This window comes from Triticum aestivum, chromosome 5B, assembly GCF_018294505.1.
Source record: "Triticum aestivum cultivar Chinese Spring chromosome 5B, IWGSC CS RefSeq v2.1, whole genome shotgun sequence".
Classification (NCBI taxonomy): Eukaryota; Viridiplantae; Streptophyta; class Magnoliopsida; order Poales; family Poaceae; genus Triticum; species Triticum aestivum.
Genome location: NC_057807.1, coordinates 707,522,414 through 707,529,746, shown reverse-complemented (window position 1 = coordinate 707,529,746; position 7,333 = coordinate 707,522,414). Strand labels below are relative to the sequence as shown.

General features: G+C 46.1%; 1 protein-coding gene across 1 annotated transcript in view; it reads left to right on the top strand.

Moving 5' to 3' along the window:
* Positions 1-7,176: 7,176 nt before the first annotated feature.
* The window catches only part of LOC123114440 (putative disease resistance protein RGA4), a 6,634-nt gene continuing 6,477 nt past the window's right edge, over positions 7,177-7,333 (top strand). The window contains exon 1 of the mRNA XM_044535922.1: positions 7,177-7,317. The gene's annotated coding sequence lies outside the window, so the exon portion shown is untranslated. The remainder of the gene's footprint in view (positions 7,318-7,333) is intronic.

The following is a 7,333-nucleotide window of genomic DNA, read 5'->3' as shown; positions in this document are numbered from 1 at the left end:
GTACGAGATTGAAGACTTCGTCCCGTGTTCGGATGGGACTTTCCTTGGCGTGGAAGGCAAGCTTGGCGATACGGATATGTAGATCTCCTACCATTGTAACCGACTCTGTGTAACCCTAGCCCTCTCCGGTGTCTATATAAACCGGATGGCTTTAGTCCATAGGACGAACAACAATCATACCATAGGCTAGCTTCTAGGGTTTAGCCTCCTTGATCTCATGGTAGATCTACTCTTATAACACACATCTTCAATATTAATCAAGCAGGACCTAGGGTTTTACCTCCATCAAGAGGGCCCGAACCTGGGTAAAAACATCGTGTCCCTCGTCTCCTGTTACCATCCGCCTAGACGCACAGTTCGGGACCCCCTACCCGAGATCCGCCGGTTTTGACACCGACAGGTGGTGTGAGAGGAAGATGTCATGCGCTGCTAAAGAAGTCCTTTTAAAATCAGTGGTTCAAGCCTTACCGGCCTTCTCTATGAGTTGCTTCAAACTCACAAAAGGTCTATGCAAGAAACTGACGACAAACATGTCAAAATATTGGTGGGCTGGATCACTTGATAAGAAGGGAATGCACTGGCAGGTGTGGGATAAGATGTGTGTAGCAAAATCAAAAGGAAGTCTCGGTTTTCGGGACTTTGAAACTTTCAATGATGCTATGCTGGCCAAGCAAGCTTGGAGAATTCTTGACAATCCAAACAGCTTTTGTGCCCGTGTTCTAAAGGCAAGATATTTCCCAAATGAGGGGTTCCTAACTGCGGGTTGTCCAAAGAGTGGATCTAAAACATGGAAGGCTATAATTGTAGGGAGAGAGATGCTCAGCAAAGGACTAATTTGTAGAGTGGGAGATGGATCCACAACCGAAGTGTGGCATGACCATTGGATAGAGGGCTCGACGTCCATGACCCCAATGGGGGCGCTCAAGCCAAATTCTATTCAGCTTGTGGCTGATTTGATCGATCCGGAGACAAACCAATGGGACGTAGACAACATCCGAAGTCTGTTTTTTTTTCCCGGATGCGGATGCGATTTTGGCCATGCCTAGACTGAGAACAGGAGGTACAGATATATGGGCATGGGCCTGGGAGAAGTCGGGCATTTTCACAGTCCGGTCAGCCTACCGGCAAACAATGCAAGCTAAGCTTCAGCTGTCGGCAATGGCAGGTTCATCTTCTGGCGACGAAGGAGTTTGGCGTGCTTTGTGGAAACTGAATGTGCTTCCTAAGATCCGAGTGTTCTGGTGGCGAGTGCTTAAAGGCTTCCTACCAAATTATGGGGAGCTTCGACGACGCCATATTAAGCAAACGCCAAACTGTCCCATGTGTGGACATGAAAATGAAACTCTGTTTCACTCACTGATGGAGTGTGACCATGCGGTATGGTTCTGGGAGGCGGCGGAGCGCTTCTTTGATATTCGTATCCCAAGGCTACACCCGATGACATGGTCGAGGGACCTGCTCGATCATGAGCTGTTTAAGCAAGAAGAGGCTGCTATTATGATTACGGTGATGTGGGCGGTGTCGCACTCCAGAAATAGATATACGCATGGTGAACAAGTGTATCAGCCGTCGCAATCGATGATCATCATAGAAGAAATAGTGCGAGCGCTGGAGTTCCCTGTTAGTGTGAAGAATCAGCCTGTCTGTCCCCCCCGGTGGCTGCCACCAGATGAGGGTTGGGTCAAGATCAATACGGATGGTGCTACACACTCGGCACGGATGCGAGGAGGAACGGGTTTTGTTGCACGTGATCATCATGGCTTCTTTCTTAGAGCAGGAGGCTCAAAGTATGAGGGGATAATTGATCCATTGACACTTGAACTTCTTGCATGCAGAGATGGACTGTCCATGGCATATGATATGGGGCTCAATCAAGTTGAAGTCCAAACAGATTGCCAGGAGATTATACGGCTGTGGGAGTCACCACAGAAATCGTCATGTTATCATCTCTTGAAAGAGATTGAAGTACTGAGCTCCTTTTTCCAGGGATTTAAGCTACGGTTTGCCAACCGGCTTTGTAATAAGGTGGCTCACCGGGTAGCTAGACTATCTTTAGAACTTTCTTCTTCTCAGATTTTGTATGAGACAATCCCTGGGTGGTTGGCTGATTCTTTACAGTCAGACATGCTAGCGCCAAGTGAATAAAGAGCCAAATGGCGTTTAGCTTAAAAAAAATTTATTCCACCCCCATCCCACCCCACCCCCACACACACCTAAATGCGCTCCCAAAAAAATATCACATGTCTTAAATAGCAACATGAGTCAGCTTAGACGCTCAGCACAAGAGATGGTGATCTCTTAGACCGCTGATTGCATTGCAGCTAGAGCCACAACCCCAAGAGGATGACTATCGATCCCCTCATCTTGGAACACCGAAGAACACACCAAAATACCGCTAGCTCCTAAGGGTGATATTTTTATTATCTCAAAACTATCACAAAGGGTGTTTGTGGCTAAAGAAGCTAAAAACCCTAGTGGGCTAGAGTTGCTGAATGGAGTTGTGACTTCTGGTATGATTGATCACGTCGAAGAAATTGTAGAGCTTGATTTTCATGCTACTAGGTTTCCTAGTCCTTTTCCGTGACCTCAAATTTGAGTCGAAACCGAGTCAGACTCAAAGTCGAACGAAGGAAAACACCTTATTCCTTTGAAGTCTGGGTTTCTTAGCAACGATATTGCACATCTGATCTTTATTCCTTATCTAGCACGACCTGGGGTATGGCATTGCGGAACACCATCTTCTGGTATATGGATATCTCGTCAGTATGTCTTGTCACGTATAAATACTATAACGACTACTAGTTTCTATGTCGACAAATGAAACTTGAGTTGCGTACGAATATGATGTGTTGTGAAGTACAATCATACATCATACAAAATAAAGATATTGACCGAATAATTTATGCATAGAAAATTATATTTTTATTGAAACTTGAGTTGGTAACTGGATGCGTGGAAAACTCCGCTGGTTTAACAAAAACATATCCCTTGTGACGAAATGGATATTCGACACGAATATTTTACAATGACACTTGATTTACTAACCATTCAATGTGCTGCCAAGTTGCGTGGAAAAGTCAGCTAGTTTTATGATAAGATATCCCTTGTGATGTAGTGGCTTCTCGGCGAATAGTTTACCTTGAGGCTTAGAGACGAAGAAGTTTTTTTATTGACACTTGAGATGCTAAATATTCTATGTGTTGTGAAGTTTCGTGGAAAATCTTGCTGCTTCCACACAAAAATACTCTGCAGCGTATTGACTCGTCGGCGAGAGTAGTTTAGTTTGAGGCCTAGGGGCAAAGTATATTCTCAGTGGGATCAAATTTAAACTAAAACCATAACACTTATTTTGAGACGAAGAGAGTATATTAGACACCTTCAAACGTAGCTTCGCCATAACTACAAAGTGGAGGGTGCATAACCCACGTTTGTTTGCTTTTGTTATGATCGTTCTATTCTGTCCCTGCTTGGAAAAGGTTAAGTTGCCATTGTTGGTATTGCTTTACTTGGAGAAATACACTTGAGTTGGTAATGATTGGATGTGCTGCGAAGTTGCGTCGAAAATGTTGTTAGCTTGACAAAAATGATTGGAGTGCCGGAGTAGTATCTTATCAATGCTGAGTACTTCATATTGAGGCTTAGAGACAAAGTATAATTTTTTTCGAGAGAAGACAAAAATAGATTTATAGTGACACTTCACACGTGAGTTGGCAGTGAACCGATGTGTTGTGAAGTTGCGTTGAAAATCCTGCTAGTTTTACCAAAAAAAAAACACTTCTGACGTCTTGGCTTTACCTCGAAGGTTGGACACACAATACATTTCTAATGACACTTGAGTTTGCCAATGATACGATGCGTTTACGAAGATGCTTGGAAACTCTGCTAGTTTAACAAAACTATACTTGTGTAGTGGTGACGTCTTAACCAGAATAGTTGTCTTGAGGGTTGGAGACAAAGTAGATAAGCAGAACCGAATATAATACAGTTGTGGGATTATATACATATATATTTATATATTTTTTAACTTGCAAAGATTCCGTCACATCCCGTAGTGACTTTTTAATGCCAATAATTGAAGGCGATGATCAAATAAATCCAACTGCATAATTTGCTCTAGGAGTCACATCACTAGGCATAAGATCCAAAATGAGTTGACCTATAGGCCACAAAGAGAACCTACTAGAGCTGCATTGCTGCATTATTTGCGGGCAAATAGTCTCCTTATGAAGTTTGTCGAGAATTATAGTTATCGGCGTCACATTCTCAAAAGAAAAAGTTATTATAATTCAAAGTTTATGGTGCTAACCGTTTGATCTAATATCGATTTCTTGTATGTAGTCTCTACATGTATGAGATATCCCATACGATATTCGACGACAAGTATCAACTCAGACACTTTATTCTTGAACGAGGGCAGGGTCTCGAAGGACCCAGACTTTCATTAGATAAACTCCACAATACATATTACACTAGAACCCAATGAAAAAAGTAAATTACAAACTAGTCCCTAACTTTTGCAAAGAGGACCCTAAACAGAAAAAAACACAATCGGGTCCGATAAAACTTCCACAGAGATTTAATCTCACCGTCACTGGGGCGAACCACTTGGGACGACGAGACCTCCATAGCAGCAACACCTTCACATCGTGGTCTCCGGATAAAGGATGAAACTACCTCCTATATGGCATCGAGGCTGTTAGCAAATGAGTGATTGGGTGTGTGTGGGGTGGGGGGGTGGGGGGGGGGGGCTCCCTTTGGCGAAGAAGATCGGCCATCCAGTGTTGGCGCATGCGCCATAGCTTCGCTACAAGATCCATTGCTGATGAGCTCGAACACAACCACCAACCTCCAATTCTATGCTTTCCCCCATCTTTGTCGACCATCAAGGTGGCCTTAAGAGGAGTGAACCAACAGAGAGGACTCCTGTAAATAGCAGCACGATGCAGCCTGTATATCTCCACCTTCCAAATCTTTGTCCTGTCTTCCATCGAGCCAAGAATATATCGAAGAAGAAGATAAGGAACGGTGTGCAAAGCACCACCTGTCTGGGAAGCTGGGATGAAGTCGACGAGCCTTCACCATGTGGCTAGCACATGGACACCGTCCACAGATTTGTCGCGTGCAACCATCTCACCCTCCTCTTTTGCCATCAATGTGACCCCAATGGAGAGGATGGGATGACACCATCAGATGAGATACAGATCCAAGATGTGCTTTACTCGCTGAGAGGAAGCGCGCGCGCACACACACACACAACTATACCTAGAATCTAGATCTCCATCCCTCCGAGCGCCGGCCGCCATGGCCGACGGTGGTGAGGGGGGGGGGATACTCTCAACAAATCTCAACAAAAGCAATACTACGTCCAACACTCAGGGCGAAGTCTGTTTATTTCCTCCCCACTCAGGCTAGTCGAGTGCACTATATCGTAAGCTATATCTAATGGAAGATGTTTATATATAGCAATCGTAATGCAATGCACTGTATCTTAGTGTTGTATCTAAAACAACCCTCATTAATATTTATATAGGAGCACGCCGACCAACATTTGTCCACCTCGGAAATCATGCCCCCCATTTGCAAACTCTCAAATCCATACAAAGGCAATGCAACATCGATCAACACATATGTAGATAGCATACATAGATACATAGAACATAGTTCAAACATCAGAGGACATAGAACAACAAAAGTTCCACAACGGATGACATTAACTAAGACTAGATTGTTTGATAGCACAAATAAACTAGGAGTATCGATAGGGGAAGATCACCCACGGTTGCCCTTTCCATTGTCATCTTTGTCGCAGAAGTATATGTTGAAGGTGGTGTTGGGGTCAAGGCAAATCTCGTGCAGTGTCAGGGCAGGCCGGTGTGGGCATGGACGCCCAGGGATTGCTCCTTCGCGAGGGCACGAACTGCCGGACTTTCTTCTTCACAACGATCCAGGCACGAGATTCATCCGTGGCTTTCTTATCCGGGCGCAACACGACAGCTCAATGCCCTTGAAGAGGATCTTGGCCTTGATCCAATGATGGCACGCATCCAACTCCTTGGAGGCTAGGGACCGTTGGTTCACGACGATGACAACCGAACCCTCATTGGATCCGGACTACGCTGACACCATAGTAGATGCGGCGGACGAGTAGGAGCTGCGGCGCGCCTTCTCCGTCTCATGGGGGCACGTCGTGCCTCGACCTCGTAGTATCCGCCGAAGTTGCCGCATTGATCGCAATCTGCTACCGTGATTGTTGTCATTTTATACTCGGATTTCAAGACCGATGGTGCGGGGACAAGCACCCAATGTCGTGTGGCTCGGACGCCACAGAGCTGCTCAAGACTATGTGCGCCTATTACGGCGATGAAGGAAACACTCATTGCAAGATTCCTTCGGACACGGTGCCGCTACTGGATCTGAGGTGGAGTGGCAATGAAGGCGCCCTATTGTTGGATCCATGATGGCTCCAACGGCTGAGCTTGGCTCTCGACCAGGGACCAGCGAAGCGCGAGCCGGAGGGCTATCTCCTCCTCACCTGAGCAGGCGGCGAGCTCCCAATCGACATTTTCATTGGATCCAGATAGGGTGGACTCAAAGCCGTTGGTCGCCATGTCGGAGATGGTCGAAGAGGAGATGGGCAGTGCAGACTGTTCAAATGTCCATGGTCTCATCTGGGGGAGGGGGGAGGGTGGAGTGGACTGTCCAAAACGGCTAGGGTTTCATCTGGGATGGGGATAGGGAGGGATTTTGTGTAGTCAGGCCGGCGCCATTCGAGCGGCCTTAAATCCGCCCCATATTTGAGTTGAAAATTGGTGGTAATGGACAACCCAAACAAATGAGTTAGGTTTAAGCGCTTCGGTTGGGTGAAGTTCTTCTGCCCGGGCGCGGTCTTGGACGAGTTGTCCCTCCTGAAAATGGAGATATAGACAGAGTGGGGGTCTGGTTGGAGATGCTCTTAGATCCAAAATTTATAGAGGGAGAAAAAACTAGAAGGCATCAATGTCAAAAGAAATAAAATTGTTGCAATAATGTATACAGGACAGCCCAAACAAATGAGTTAGGTGTAAGGGCTTCGGTTTGGTGAAGTTCTTCTGTCCGGACAGCCCAAACAGATGAGTATAGTATAAGCCAAGCCCGAAACGAAACCAATTATATTCTTCTTCGTGTAGGAGCTACCTAACTGCTTCTTCCTGCTTGGGTTGGGAATTATCCATCCCCACCCGAGCACCCGCCGGCCGCCGCGACCGCATCTCCGCCTTTCCTGCCGGTCCAGCTCCAAGCCGCTGCCTTCTTCTCTCCCGATCTCGCTCGCTGTCGCAGGTGCGTGTCAGGGACG